General features: G+C 39.1%; 1 protein-coding gene across 11 annotated transcripts in view; it reads right to left on the bottom strand.

Annotated features, from left to right (window-relative positions):
- CNOT4 (CCR4-NOT transcription complex subunit 4) overlaps nt 1-14,416 on the bottom strand; it is a 123,209-nt gene extending 108,793 nt beyond the window's left edge. For all 11 annotated transcript variants that reach the window (XM_084896579.1, XM_084896585.1, XM_084896583.1 and 8 more), the window contains exon 1: nt 14,191-14,416. The gene's annotated coding sequence lies outside the window, so the exon portion shown is untranslated. The remainder of the gene's footprint in view (nt 1-14,190) is intronic.
- Between the last annotated feature and the right edge of the window lie 2,182 nt (nt 14,417-16,598).

Raw genomic sequence — 16,598 nt, 5'->3', positions numbered from 1 at the left:
ACACAGTAGTAGTCAGAAAAAGGGCTGCATGAATTGAAAACCATGAAAAGGTTTAATATCTATAATAATGACAGCATAATAAGTGGCTGAGGTAGTGAACAAGATCATTAGAGAAGAGGAATTTTAGAACTTAATAAGCTATTGTATTACAAGTACCATAGATACTACATGTTGAAATTACTAAGAATTAAAAGAGGCATAGAGTTGGTAAGAATGACAGTGAGCTAGAAGCTAAAATAGTCAAGAAAAGATAAGGAATAACCAAGGGTGTGGTATATGCCAACAAACATGAGCGTTTATGGGTAATATGATCTGTTAGCAGATGAGTTTTTAGGAGAAGAAGAGGATGGAAGACATTAGCCCCATTTCCAGGCTCAGTGAAACCAATCTCCCTCTTGGACACCCCCTGCTGACCCTTCATGATGACATATAAGAAAAAATAAAAAACTTAACAGCAAACACGTAAGAGGGCTGCAGGGGAAGAGTGTCTTCAGAAAAGTAGAGAGTAGAGGAAATGTTCAGGGGGAAAAAACAAGGACATGGAAAAATTTTGCTGATCATAGAGAGGAGTGAAAAATAAATCATTCACAACATTATAAGGATTAAAGTGGGAAACATGAAGTGTCAACTGGCAAACTGATGGCGACTGACATAAAAAGGGATAAAGGATATAATAAGATTAGTCCTGATGGACTTCAGGCAAATAATAGTGTCAAGGCTATGAGTGCTGGCAGGAGGAATGAGCTCTGAGAAGCTCCCTGTCAATAGAACACAAGTCAGGGAAGCATGTTCTTAGCTTCAGTGCAAAGGGCTTCTCCCTCACTCACTAATGATGACTTGCAAGGAAAGTTTAATGTAAGGCTATTGTAGAATTTTAAAAAATTAATAATAGAGTGATTAGAACAGTGCCTTAAATCTAATAAGCATTCAAAGATAAGTTTTACCATCAAATGTAAAATATAATTATTGTAACAAAAAGTGATTCATCATACATTTTATTTTCCTCAGCAAATGGATTTCCCAACTGATTCCCAGAAAAACCGTATCAAAATGGACTCAGAAAACTCATTTGAAAAAGAAGTCTCTGAGGTCAACTTTTATGAAGTGTCCATCAATCTCAGAAATTGGCTCTCCTCCAAAAGCACCACCACCAGCCCTTGAATTCATTTCTCCATCCACTTCAATGGTAAAATTATATATTCATTCAAAAACCATATACTGAGCACCTGTTATGCACCAAGTACTATTCACAGAACCTAGGATACATCAGGAAACAAACAAAAGTCCCTATCCTAGTAGATGGAGATTAACAACAAACAGTATATATAGCCGAAACTGGTTTGGCTCAGTGGATAGAGCATCAGTCTGCAGATTGAAAGGTCCCAGGTTCAATTCCGATCAAGGGCATGTACATTGGTTGCGGGCACATCCCCAGTAGGGGTGTGCAGGAGGCAACTGGTCGATGTTTCTCTCTCATCAACGTTTCTAGCTCTCTATCCCTCTCCCTTCCTCTCTGTGGAAAATCAATAAAAATATATTTAAAAAAAAAAAAAAAAAAAAAAAAGAATCTGCTCCCAACCCGGAGATAACTACTGCTATCAACAGTTTGGTGAATATGTCTACAGATTTAAAAACACACACACACACACACAACACAGTATATATAATGGATAAGTGGTTTATATGTTTGAAGAGAAGTATTACACAAAAATAAAACAATACAAATAATGAGGTAAGGGGCCTGGATTTAAATAGTCAGGGTAGGACTAGTGATGAGATCACCTTAACAAAGGTCTGAAAAAGTTGAGATAGATATTTGGAAAAGTGCTCTCTAGGCAGAGGGAACAGCCAGGGCAAAGATTCAAAGGCCTCTTCATTTAGTTCTTGCCACTACTTGGCAATAATTTCTCAAAATGTTTTTACTGATTTCAGAGAGGAAGGGAGAGAGAGACAAAAACATCAATAAGAGAGAAACATAAATTGGCTGCCTCCTGCTCGCCCCCCTCTGGGGATTGAGCCAGCAATCCAAGCATGTGCCCTGACTAAGAATCAAACTGTGACCTGGTTAAGGGGGCAATGCTTAACAAACTGAGCCACATCAACTAGGTAGCAATAATTTTATTAATTCCTCCCCCCCCCCCGCCCCCATTTCTTCTCTTCAAGCCTCTAATCCTACTCTCTACTTTCCTTCCGCAGTGGATGATAATGGCTAATATTTATCATACATTTACCACATACCAAACATTGTTCTAAATGTTTTTAAAAGAAATAAGTGCTACCATTGCCTCCATGCAGAAAACTGAGATGCAGCCCTAACAAGTTGGGCTCAGTGGATAGTCAGCCTGTGGACTGAAGGGTCCCAGGTTCGATTCCAGTCAAGGGCATGTACCTTGGTTGTGGGCACATCCCCAGTAGAGGGTATGCAGGAGGCAGCTGATTGATGCTTCTCAATCATCAATGTTTCTAATTCCTTTCCTCTCTGTAAAAAATCAATAAAATATACTTTTTTTAAAAAGAAAGAAAACTGAGACGCAAAAAGATTAAGCAGCTTTCCCCAAGATTAGAAAGTTAGCAAGTGGCAGAGCCCTGCAAAGTATGTATGTATGTCTTATCTACTAGAAAACTTAACATTCAGCAGAAAACGCCTCAAGTTTTCTCATCCCTAATATGTAGAATTTCTCCAAATACACATTCAATAACTACGAAAGCTGCTATTATAACGTCTTCTTGCGATTTTTTCAGTCATTTTCTAGACTAGTCTTTACATAACATCTATACCTCCTACCTTCCTTAACCTCCCCCCAAATTTGATTATAGTCCTACTCTACTAAAATTACTCTAATGTAGTTAGTGATTATCACACCTCAAGCTAAATGGCTTTATCAATTCCATTCTCCTTGAATGTTGTGTTAGACTATGTCAATTCCTTTTCTTCTTGAAATAGAAGCAACACCATGCTGGATCTTTCTATCCCTATCTGCGATTTCTCTCCCTGGTAAACTTCTTTCTTTGTTTTCCAAGACTTATACTTGCCCATCTTCTTCTCACCTCTCCAAATGCTCCTTTAATACCTTTTTCACTTCTGGCCCTTTAAAGGTAGAGATCCCAAAGTTTAATTAGGATCCTTTGTGCTTCTACGTCTGTTAGTTAGCTCAGTTTCCCTTAACGTTCATTTGTCCAATAAAAATAATATAGCACTCTTCTCTCTACCAGGCAAATTGTGTGGGTCATTCTGGATAAATCAGTAAACAAAATAGACCAAAAAAAAGCCCACAAAAACCTATGCTACCAAGGACACTCAAAATTATCTCCCCTTAAATACTGTTTTAAACACATCACTCTCCTGACTTCAAAAAAATATAACCTTGCAATGATTCCCCTCTTATCAACCAAATCAAAATGCCTTTGTTCAAAACATTCCATCACCATTTTCCATCATACCTATCCAGGTTCATTTTCCACTACTCACTGATTCAAAAAAATTCCAGAAAGTCTAGACCTTTTGATTACTCCCTCAAATACTTTGTGTTCCAACTCATCAAATAACTTCTGAAAACATTGGTCAAGTACCTAGACATTAAGAAGTATCCTAAAGCATAGTATGCAAATTGTCCCTTTGACCAGGAGTTAGACCAGGGGGTGGGGGCGGCCAAGGGAAGTGAAGGAGGCCCGAAAGGCAGCGGGGGATGGGAGGGAGTACCCAGCCGCTAGGGACCCTACCAGTGCATGAATTTTGTGCCCTGGGTCTCTAGTATTGAATAAAAAGCTAAGTGTTCAAAAATGGATGTATTTGAATTCTTTCAAATATATTAAATAGCAAGCACTTGTATGGGACTTGCCAAAAACTATTCAAAGCACTTTTCGAACATTAATTAATTCATTTACTCCACACAACAATCCTATTATCTCCATCTCACAACTGAGAAAGCTGAGGCTCAAAAAGAGTAAAGTAACTTGCTCTAAGTCTGACAAGTATTAAGTGGTAGAGCCAAGATTCACACTCAGGCAGTTTGGCTTCATACTATACTGCATACTCCTAGCAAGAACAATAAAAAAAGCAAAAAGAGCCCTGTAGTGTGGCCCAGGAACCAAGAGGTCATGGTTAGATTCCGAGTCAGGGGCATGCTAGGATTGCAGGCTCGATCCCCAGCAGTGGGTGTGCTGGAGGCAGCTGACAGATGTTTCTCTCTTTTTGGGGTTTCTCTCTCTAAAAATCATATTTAGCCGAAACCGGTTTGGCTCAGTGGATAGAGCATCGGTCTGCGGACTGAAGGGTCCCAGGTTCGATTCCGGTCAAGGGCATGTGCCTTGGTTGCGGGCACATCCCCGGTGGGGGGTGTGCAAGAGGCAGCTGGTCGATGTTTCTCTCTCATTGACGTTTCTATCTCTCTCTCTCTCTCTCCCTTCCTCTCTGTAAAAAATCAATAAAATATATTTTTTTAAAAAAAAAATCATATTTAAAAAGCAAAACAGGGAAAGTTCAAAGGGCTTGCAGGAAAAACTATATTCAATTATGAAAAATCATTTAAATTAGTCCTTTACTCCAAATACTGAAGAGTAATATTTCCTTTTATCGCTTCTCGGCCTTTTGGCTAAGATCAAGTGTAGTAATATTTCCTTTAATATCGTGCCAAATTTTTAAAATTTTACAATTTAGTACTATATAATAAAAAGTACAATCTATAAACACAAATACATAATATATTACTCAGAGTTCTACAAAGCTGTTGAAAATATTTGCTAGTCATGACTAAAGAATATATGGTGACACATGACAAACAAATGTTCTTTTATTACAATGCCTGCATTAAAGTGTTTTACTGTCATACTTGTTTTCACCATGATCAAAACAGATATGAATAAAATTCAGGGATGATAACTACCTCTAACTTTAATTTTTGGAAGCAAAATTCACATCTAGAACAAGGTCCACTATGACAAAAAATTTTAGTAAAACCAAGAAATTCCAAAAAAGTTCCATTAAGCATCTAAAGGCCCTATCACAAACTCTATAGTTAAAGGGCCTTTGAAACTGATAAGAACAGATACTACACTTGATCTTAGCCAAAAGGCTGAGAAATGATAAAAGGGTCTTTTAAAAGGTTTCTGAGGATTCATCTACTAAATTCACGAGGCTATTTTATAACTGATTACATAAAATTAAAAATAAGAGGCAGAGGTTCTTCCATAAAAAGTATCTTATAATAATATAATCCTAACATATGAGCAGATGAGGACTATCATACCTATCATTTTCTTCTCTTACCTTTTTCTGCTTGCCTTCTGGTAGAGAAAAAACACAAAAATTATCAGGTTTTAAACTGGGGAGATTAAACTGCATAAGCCTATATGAATAATAGCTTGATTTAGAAAAGGCTAATTTATAGCTTTCTCAATTCATACTGACAACCTAAGTTAGAAAACCTAATGTGTGTAGCCAAAGGCAGCAAAAAATGCCTCTCAGGCAAAAATACACAGTAGCCATTATTAGACTTTGAAGTCTTCCCACTTAATATCTTTCCCTCTCCTCTCTTTTCCTGAGTATACAATGCACCTACCTCCTGGCTACCCACGATGAACTAAGCCACTGGCACAAAATCAGCTCCCTCCCAAGAACTACATGAATGAAAATTATGCAAAATGTTAATAATTTGAGATCAATTCAAGTTATAAAATCTCAAAGAGATTCTTGGAGCAGAGAGCCTATGTTCTCTTTTTCCCCACCACAACCCACCGTGACACTTAACAAGCGGCTCCACACTCCAAGAGATTAATTTAAACTTCTTGGGAGAAAAGAATGGATTGGCAGCTACCATTGGAGATATTCTCAAATACTATACTATGTATTTGATATTTACTTCCCTTCCATATGCAATGAGAAAGATACATAATCCTTCTCAAGATTGTCTCACACACAGTGGAACTCAATTCAATCTTAAATCCAAAATTAACACATTAAAACCCCCGTTAAACTCCCAAGGAGAGGACAATAGCTTTCTATTCTAGTGACCATATTAGCACACATGAACAGCTAACTAAAGAAGTAAAAAATGTCAAAAGCTGTCACATTTCCAGAATTAAGGTGGCCTTAGAATGGAAGAAAGGAATGTCAATGAAAAACAGATTTTTTCCAATAATGCACTATATTGCATCATCGATATTTTTCTTATTAATATTTCCAAAGTACCTAAAAAGTGCATGCTACTATGGTAGATCATAGCTTTTATAATAGCAAAAATGAAAATGATTGGTAAATTAGATAAATTTAATTTTGAAGCTGTAAGTACCTAAGCTTGAGATGTTTTCAGACTCAACTCTTAAGAATCCTTGAGATATCACAGGCTAAATACCGTGGAGAGAGAACATATCATATGAAAGCAGCAGCAAGAGACTAAATTATAATAAATAGTACTATTCGTTTACTATTTATAAAGTAAGAAGCAAGTAATCTACGTTTCCCACCTGCTTTAAGATAAAATGTGAAATTTCCCTTCATAAAACAAAGCAAGCATGCTATCCAGAAATACACAATAAATGAAGAAAGTTGGCTTAACAAAGAGTCAACAAACCAAAACAAAGAAAAGAATAATTTCAAAGGTCTCGGTTCTTTTAAAAATTCCAAATAAAACAAATATGGCTGCTGTTGAACCAGACCTGTTTTTAATAATACCTTTGCAGAGCAAAATATATCAAAATAAATTAAAGAATAAACTTTCATTTAATAATGTCTCTGCATTCTTCATTGGCCTGCTGACCAAACTTTATCCACCCTTAAGGGAGCTTGGAGCTGACAATATTTAGTGCCCTATTTCATCAGAATTTCTTCTGTTTTAACCAGGTCGTTATTAAACTTTAATGATACCCAATAATGTATTCTGGTTATAAGTTTCCTAATACCCTTTTGAACTCATACACTCATAGGAAGCAGATGAGGGACAAATTAACTCTTCTACAAATGAGTTCCATATCTTACTATTATATAATAAAATTTTCTTTATCTTCCCAACTCTTATACCTCAGTGAATACCGTGTTTCCCCGAAAATAAGACATCCTCCGAAAAGAAGACCTAGCGCATGGAAAGATAAGGCATCCCCTGAAAATAAGACCTAGCGCAACTTTGGGAGAAAAAATTAATATAAGACACTGTCTTATTTTCGGGGAAACATGGTATCTAAAACTATTTGAAAACACTAGTAGCTTTTATCTAATGAAATTTTTTGAAATTATTTAAGTAATCATGCATCATTTCCTTTCCAAAAGCTGGGCTTAGATACAAATTGCAGTTTACTATCAAAGACAAATAGACTACATTTCCTTAGTTTTCTATTTTCCAAAACGTTGGTGTCATTTCTAGATATAAGTGACATTCAAGGCTAATTTATAGGAGATAGAATCAATTAGCTGCCAAATCCTGTAGAATTTCCACACTAACATCCCTCAAATGGCCCCTTACCTAGGTAGCTAGATGTTAATTTTTCACACTCAACTGTCAACCCCAAAATATGCTGCACTCTACTGAAAAGCTATCTTTCTAAAAGCACTTTTATTGTCATCTTCTGCCCCCTACCAACTTCTAATGGCTCCTTACTGCTTAACATATCAAATTCAATTTGACAGTGAATTAACCTTTCATAATCTAGCTCTACCCTACTAGACTACCTTCTCCAAAACCATTTTCAGCAACTAACACCTTATTCCATTGAGACCAAACTCCTTACATCCCTGTCACATCAAGGAGGTCCCAGCATTTAAGGGTTGCTCGTGGTTCCTTCCCACACATGGAATATATGGAATATTCATTCTCCTTCTGGAGACGTTTTGCCAATGCAAATACAGCAGTACATACTTTTAAAAATATATATATTTTCATTCATTACAGACAGGGAGGGGGAGAGATAGAAACATAAATGATGAGAATCATTGCTTGGCTGCCTCCTGCAAGCCCATTACTGGGGATTGGCACGCAACCTGGGCATGTGCCCTTGACAGGAATTGAACCCGGGACCCTTCAGTATGCAGACCCAGGCTCTATCTACTGAGCAAAACCAGCTAGGCCAAAATAGTTCATGTTCTTTGTTCGAGTCCAACTTTCTCCAGGAAGCCGCCCCACATCTAGACTTTTAGTCTGAAGAAACCCCTACACTAACATGATTCAGACTATATATACCACACATTATTTGGATAATGCTACTTATATTATGGAAGTATACCCAACAAGATAATAAACTCTTAGGATAAGATAAGATCATTTTCCAAAACCTGGGTCTATAATAAGTACTCAATGATAATTTGACAAGCTAACTGAAGAATCCTGATTTTTAAAAATCAAGGTATTTTATGTCAAAAGAGTTCTAGCACAAATGAAATAATGTGATGACTAGGATTTGCTTGAAAACAATCTAGGTCAAAGTGAGGGGGACAAAGGAGTAAGAAAGTGAGGATACAGATAAACTCACATGGGCTATAAATTAATAATCTTTGGCACGGCCGTGTGGCTCAATGGTTGAGCATCAAATTATGAACCAGTAGGTCAGAGTTCAATTCCCAGTCAGGGCACATGCCTGGGTTGCAGGCTAGATGTCCAGTGTGGGACATGCAGGAGGCAGCCAGTCGATGGTCACATCATTGATGATGTTTCTATCTCTCTCTCCCTCTCTCTTCCTCTCTGAAATCAATAAAAAATTTTAAAATTAATTAAATAAAAATAAATTGATCATCTTTGAAGTTACAGCTATGTAGAGGTTTATTTTTATACCTGTTTAAAATTTTTCACATTAATAATTTTATTTTTTAAAAGTATCAATAGTCTCGCCCTAGCTGGTTTGGCTCAGTGGAGAGAGCATCAGCCTATGGACTGCAGGGTCCTGGGTTTGATTCCAGTCAAGGGAACATGCCTGGGTTCCGGGCTTGATCCCCAAGGAGGGAGGGGGTGTGTGTGCAGGAGGCAGCCGATCAATAATTCTCTTTCATCAGTGATGTTTCGATCTCTCTCTCCCTCTCCCTTCCTTTCTGAAATCAATAAAAATATATATTTTAGCCGGGACTGGTTTGGCTCAGTGGATAGAGCGTCGGCCTGGGGACTGAAAGGTCCCGGGTTCGATTCCGGTCAAGGGCATGTACCTTGGTTGCGGGCGCATCCCCAGTAGGGGGTGTGCAAGAGGCAGCTGATCGATGATTCTCTCTCATTGATGTTTCTAATTCTCTATCCCTCTCTCTTCCTCTCTGTGAAAAATCAATAAAATATATTAAAATAAATAAATAAATAAATAAATAAAATAAAAAATAAAAATATATATTTTAAAAACAAAACAAAAACTAACACCCTAACTGGGTTGGCTCAGTGGATAGAACCTAGGCCTGCAGACTGAAGGGTTCCAGGTTCGATTCCAGTCAAGATCATGTACCTTGATTGCAGACACATCCCCAGTAGGAGGTGTACAGGAGGCAGCTGATCGATGTTTCTCTCTCATCGATGTTTCTAACTCTCTATCCCTCTCTCTTCCTCTCTGTAAAAATCAATATAATATATATTTTTTAGAAAGTACCAATAGTCTCTTTACTTCATTTTAAATGACAAAACCAAAACACATTGTAACATTTTATTTACCCAACAAATAACCTACGTCCACATTTAGAGTAAGAAAAAAATTTCTGAATAGATATAATTTAGTAGGGGACTTTTATGATCCTAATTCTTACCTAAGAATTAAACAAAAATAGAGGAATAATCTAATCAAAATGGCAGGGAATCTCAACCAAAAGAAAAAAGTGACCTTACCACCAAAAGCAATACTATTTATATTTCAATTTTTTATTCAATTACAAAAGGGTCCACCCAAACCACTGCTAAAAATCAAAAACAATGAAAAAAGCCATAAACAAAATATGAAAGGGAGAAAATCAGGGGGGAAAGTACACACACACACACACACACACACACACACCAAGGATCAAGTTCCCAACCCCAGCAAGTGCACTGATGTGGAATGAAACCTGCAATCCCTTGGTGCATGGGATGATACCCAACCAACTGAGCCACACAGGCCAGGGACTTACAATATCTTCAAAGTTAAGTTTTCCTAGCAAGTAAAAATAATCCTCTTTTTAATAGCATGTAATTTCTCTCTCCTGGTAAAAGAAAAAATCTGATATGGGAAAGTTAACCTAAAGTGCCTACTATTGAAATTTTCTCTTCTATAAACTACTTGAGTCCCACTTATCTTCTTTTCTTGCATCACTAATTCAGTAAATTATGCCATCTTTATAAATTGTGTACTCTCAACTTTTGAAATACATATATATATTTATATTACTATCTTTAAAATATCAGGGATATTACCACATTTTATATAAAAATGGACATTTGCAAATTGTTCCTATTATTTCTGTGGTCACATAAAAAAATTTTTTAATTTTTTTTTTTTTTAGAGAGGAAGAGAGAGGGATAGAGAGTTAGAAACATCGATGAGAGAGAATCATTGATCAGCTGCCTCTTGCACACCCCCTACTGGGGATGTGCCCGCAACCAAGGTACATGCCCTTGACCGGAATCAAACCCGGGACTTTTCAGCCCGCAGGTCGACGCTCTATCCACTGAGCAAACCAGCTTTGGCACATAAAATTTTTTAAATCTCAGAATATGTGGGGGGAACATATAAAGTATTTGATACATAATTGCTATGCTGTACACCTAAGACTAATACAAAATAATGTTGAATGCAAAGTGTAGTTGAAAAAAATTTAAATCTCAGAATGTGTTAATAAGTTTTGTCCAATACATACTATTCCAATGGGATGAAAACCATTTATAAATTCCACTTAGATTAAGAAATCCTTTGAGAAAAGTATGTAGTACATTCTAGTCACACTATTTCTAGAACACTAAAAATCTCTATAACCTATTTCCCTACTGTTTTTCTTTGGAACCAACTGAGGGCAATATAACTTCTTTCACAAAAAGTTAAGACAGTACCATATTTAATAACACAAAGCTAAATTTTTACAGAGGTTGAAGTTTTCATGAATTAAAACTTTCTATTTCTCCTGATCTATACAAATAATCATAATGACTTAAAATAGATTCTCCTGAGTATTATTTGCAGGTACCCCCAAGCTATATAGTGTATATAGCTTCACCTTAAAAACAGCAGGAGAAAAGGAAAGGAAAGACTTGTAAAATACATTACCTAAACTGAGAAGATATTTTTCCATTCTCTTAAGACATGTAAAATAATTTTAAAAATAAAACTCCCGATTGCAAGGAGTTTATCATTAGGCAATACCCTCTTTCTTTTACCCAGTAATGAGTCTCAATTTATTACTAGTGCTCCCATTTACGCTGAAGTTGAAGGCATTACAAAACAATGTTCCTGCATTTTGCCATTTGATTATAGCTCATCCTAATAAGATGAAAGATTTCTCTTCAACTTTATGAAAACAAATGTTATAATAAGTCAACTTTAAGTAATTCATGCTCAAAAACCTCCCTATAGAAATAATCTATTCATCTGAAGAATTCAACAACTGAACCTGGCAGAAAGTATCCCAACCATCAAAATGATGAAGCTGCAATGTTCATAAATGTTACATCTAAAAATTCAAACCATACAAAAATATGTTGAAATCTCAGCTCCCTATTTCCTATCAAAATGTCAAGCAACTTTAGAATTCTTTAGATGTGATAAAGATCCCAAAGTAAATTCATTTTGACTTTAGAGTGCTAAAACTAAGAATTTGATGATTGCAGAAAAAAAGAAGTGTGCAGTGGAGAAAATTACTTGAAATTATATTTACTGAGGCAAAGTGTCTTTACAAAAGAAAAGATGTATTGAAATCATTAACCTCTTCTGCCAGATAAACAGTCCTCTCCTAGAACACAATGCTTATAATTCAGCCAAATATGACTGCCAAGAGTTTCGAAGCCTGTGTGCTAGGTTTGTTCAAAGTGGGAAGCTTCTCCACCAGTATATTACAAAGAAAAATGAAATACATTTTTACTTAAGAGTGAAGATCAATTGTATTAAACTCATCCAGACTGATAAACTAAATGTAAGGAATATGAAAAACAAAACAAAAACAAAACAAAAACACCTACTAATAAAGTAAATGTAAGTAATATTTTTTAAAAAACCTCAAATTATAACTTAGAACAAGGTTTGCTATATAAATTGCTTCCAATTCCCCAGAGCAGGGATCTATTTAGTTTCCCCAGAGTGGGGCTTAAGTAGCTAAAAAGAAAATAAGTTTTATAAACAGCTTTTCTACCTCGGTTCACAGTAGATAAAACAGACCATTTATGACAATCAAGTGATGATCACAATGCCAAAAGTAAGATTACTCAAGTATGACAGATAAAAAAATTTTAAATCACAATAATGTGCAAAAATGATTTAAAACTATGTATCTCTATTTACACTTGAAGTATTACTTTAGCAAATAAGAGATATTGCTGCATGAGATCACTAGTATGACTTTCAACATTTTTACATATATCTTAAGAACACAATGTCTTATTTCAATTTGAGATGTATGTATCTGATTTTTGTAATACTGTTCGCTTTCCTGGTAATTCTTTTTTTCCCCACAGTGGTCTGATTAGAGCAAAGGCTCCTTCTTCCCATTTTGCCATTAGTCAATGTATTTCAATTTAGCTCTTGCCACCAAAGGCATGTATGTGCACTTTGTCATTTCTTTCCCTCCACCCCGTCCTTCATCTCTTCTATTTAACTTGGGGGGAGGGAAAACAATCTACTTTTCTTTCGAATACAATATCTAGTGGGTTTTCAAAAGAAAACAATGTATCCAGATACTTACTATTCTAAGAATGTCAAAGAGAGAACTTCCAAAACCCAAAAGATACTAGTAAGTCTGATAGCTGGAGAGGAAATTTCCACTCAAAACCATAAATAAAACATGCCATCAATTAAGCTGAACATCAATATCATCCCTTTAGTCGATAATCAATATGGAAGGGATGTGTAACCCGCAAACCTGTATGCAATCAAAATATCACTTATATTTGCTCGAGGAGTTCACAGATGGATTTGGTTGCGTGCCAGATTTCTCTTATTTTGAAATGTCAAGGCTAACATTTGTTAGTATAATCAGAGGCAGCATTAAGTGTCCTGGGGAGAGGCAATTCAGAAGAACGCTTAGTAGCGTGGACAAACGGGTCCAAAATGAAAAGAGGGGGGAAACAAAACAAAACGAAACACCCAAAGCCCTCCCAACAGAGCGAATAATCCACAAATCACTGAACACAACACGAAAACGTGCCTCTCCTGCGTAGCCTAAGTAGACGCTCCTCACTCAGAACGTGCACTTCGTACCCTTCCTCGCTTCCTTCACTTCCAACTTCCTTTGGACTTGCCAGGGGCCGACACCACACGGGGCACCCCCGTTCATGGCAGGGCATGTGGGGAGAATCTGTTACAGCAGAGAGAGGGGAGGCACAGGCGATTCCCAAGGAGGCTGTGTGTGGAACAGGTGGGTTAGGACGAGCAGCGGCACAGCTCAGGGGCAGCTTTCACATGACAGATGCGGTTACGGCTGACACTCACACACCTCGGAAGGAGCCCTCCGGGGGCAGGCCGGCCGGGGGCTGATTGCAGGCGCCAGGAGGGGGCAAAGGCTAACTCCGGGGCGGCAGCGGAGCACAAACAAGCCGCGGGGCGAGCGGGCAGGGAGCAGGGAGATCTGTGAGCAGCAGCGGCGGCGGCGGCCGCACGGGTCCGGCTGGAAGGGATGGCTCTGGTCTCGGGAGGCAGGGGCCACCGCGAAAGGACGTCAGAGCGGGGCGAGCGGGCTGGGGAGCCGGGAGTCCTGGGCTCTCAGGTTCCTGCCCCAACACACATGGAGAGGGCAGAGCAAGAAGGCGGAAAGCCGCCCCGGCTCCCGGATAGGAGAAATTTTCCAAGGAGTCGCGCTGCTCGCCGCCACGGCGCCCGGTGCCCGCTCCCTTTTCCTGGTGGTAACTGCTGTGGCGTAGAGCGGAGAGGGGGGAGGAGGAGGAGGAGGAGGAGGAGGAAGAGGAGGAGGAGGAGGAGGAAGATCAAGAAGGAGGAGGGTGAACAGGAGGCGAGGGTGGGGAGCGAGGGGGGTGCGGCCTGCACAGTTCCAGCGAAGCCTCCGCTCTCTCGTAGCCGGCCAGTGCCGGGTTTCCCCTAAGCCCAGCCCCGCAATAGACTCACCCGCCTGCCTTGCCTCGCTTTCCCCTTCGCCGATTCCACGAGCTGCCGCGTCCTCCCAAGAGACCCCTGGGCAAGTGTCGAGGAAAAAAACTCTTCAGAACCGGGCCTGATTGCTTCAGCGAGTCCGACCTTTACGGCTGAGAGAGACACCCTCAGCTTTCGGTGGGTTCCACAGCCAGACGGGCAACCATCTTACATTAGGGTAAGACTCCTCTGGCTCCCCATGCGCAGGCGCACGCCCGATCCGGCAGGGAGGGGCGGGGGAGGGCGGGAGGAGCGGGGGGCGGACTCTCCCGCGGCACTCTGGGAATTGTAGTTTTCGGACGGCGGCCGCCCAGTGGCAAGCTGGGAGTTGAAGTCCTCCCTCTCCGGGCTGCTAGACTGACTCCCTCACGTGGCTGCTAGGCTACCGCCTTTCTTCGTGTTTTGCTTCCTTCGCTGCCCCAGCGTGTGCCGCTCCGCTGTCATTGGGTGGGCGATCTTGTCTGTGGTTCCGTTTTCTCGGTGTTTGCTCACATTTGGGAAACCAAAACTCGGGGTGAGCTTAACCGATTTAGGGGGAGCCAAGAACGCCTCTGCCCTGCCCCGCCTACCATAGGCATGGAAGGGGCGGGATGGAGGCAGACTGGCGAGGTGAGGAGCGCGGGATTTGATCTGGGGAGAGAACTGGATCCCGAATTGTCTGTTTGCGAAAAGAGCTCCTTAGGAGCCACTCGTCTTGATCCCATCCTCACCATTACTCTCCAGTATAGAGACAATATAGGTGTACACGAGAACGGGAGATCCTTGCACTTAACAAAAATGTGTTTCTGATTACAATAAATCTGAGAACATTTTGCGGGGTTTTGGTGCAAATTATTGTTACTTCTGGTTTTCAACCTGCACAGCCCTGCGCACAGTTTAGGAAGTCCTCACACATCAACACATCCCAAAGAATATAAAAAATACACCCGAAGTTCCTTTGATCGCAAAGTCACAGGAATCAACTTACTGGTTCCTCCCGATTGCCTCCTAGAATTCTGGTGAAAGGGGCGCTCCAAGCCATCGTTTCTGTTTTATTGCGTGTATTCTTTCATTCATAAAACAAATACGGAGCTCCTCCTATGTCCCTTAACTGTTTTATGCACGGAAATTCTCTCTTCCTATTCTATTATAGGAATTCCTGTGTCCTAGTGTGTGTTGGGGTGAGGGGAAAGGGAGAGGAGGCAATTTGTTTTCATATTATTAAAATGAATAGTAGTATATCACAGCTAATGAACATTTTAAAACAAGAAAGGGGAATAGGTAAAGAGCTTGCAATTTTATTTTTTAAATTTTTTATTTATTAACTTTAGAGAGAGAAACATCCATTTGTTGTTCCACTTATGCATTCATTGGTTGATTCTTGTATGTGCCGTGATCAGAGATCAAACCTGTAACCTTGGCATATCAGGATATACTCTAACCAACTGAGCTACCCCACCCGGGTCCACCCGGGTAAGAGGTTGTAGTTTTAAACCTGTTCATCTAATCTCATAGCAAGAAGCCTTCGTTCTTTTTTAAATACTGGTACATTTGTTCTTTTTTTTTTAATATATTTTTATTGATTTTACACAGAGAGGAATTGAGAGGGACAGAGAGTTAGAAACGTCGATGAGAGAGAAACACCGACCAGCTGCCTCTTGCACAACCCCCACTGGGGATGTGCCCGCAACCAAGGTACATGCCCTTGACCGGAATCGAACCCGGGACCTTTCAGTCTGCAGCCCGAGGCTCTATCCACTGAGCCAAGCCGGTCCCGGCACATTTGTTCTTTGTATTTCCGTTTCTTCACTATAGAGCCTAAAAACAACAGTTATGTGGTAAAAACTTAAAATAGGTAATAAATTCACAATTTACCATCAACTTCTAATTGTAGAATCATAAAATAATCTAGCAAGGAAACTTGGGGAATCATTTGGATTCACCTTTATATAACTGTCTAAACAGCATAGATGTACAGGAGTAGGGAAACGTAGGTTTACATTCATGAAGAGGGGTTTATTCTTGCATTATTTTATTCTTGCATTATTTTGTATTTATTGGTAATAATCATACCTTGCATGTCTTTTTCCTTATAAACAACTGTAAACCTACTTTTACCCAGCTCTGTATTTTTTTTTAATGTGTGGTTTTTCAGTCTTATGGTGGAATATAAACAAAGTAATAAAAATAATAAAATTATTAAAGATTAGAAACATTTTATTAAAAACCAGGATTGTTATTTTCCTTTCTTGCCCTGGCCAGTGTGGCTCAGTTGGTTGACTGTCCTCCTATGCACTAAAGAGTTACTGGTTCGATTCCCTATCCAGGCACATACCTAGGTTTTGGGTTCAATCCCCAGTCTGGGTGCATATGGGAGGCAGCCAATCAATGTTTTCTCTCAGATC

Source organism: Pipistrellus hanaki (genome assembly GCF_964339955.1).
Source record: "Pipistrellus hanaki genome assembly, chromosome: 10".
Taxonomy (NCBI): Eukaryota; Metazoa; Chordata; class Mammalia; order Chiroptera; family Vespertilionidae; genus Pipistrellus; species Pipistrellus hanaki.
This window is presented reverse-complemented; position numbering and strand designations above follow the sequence as displayed.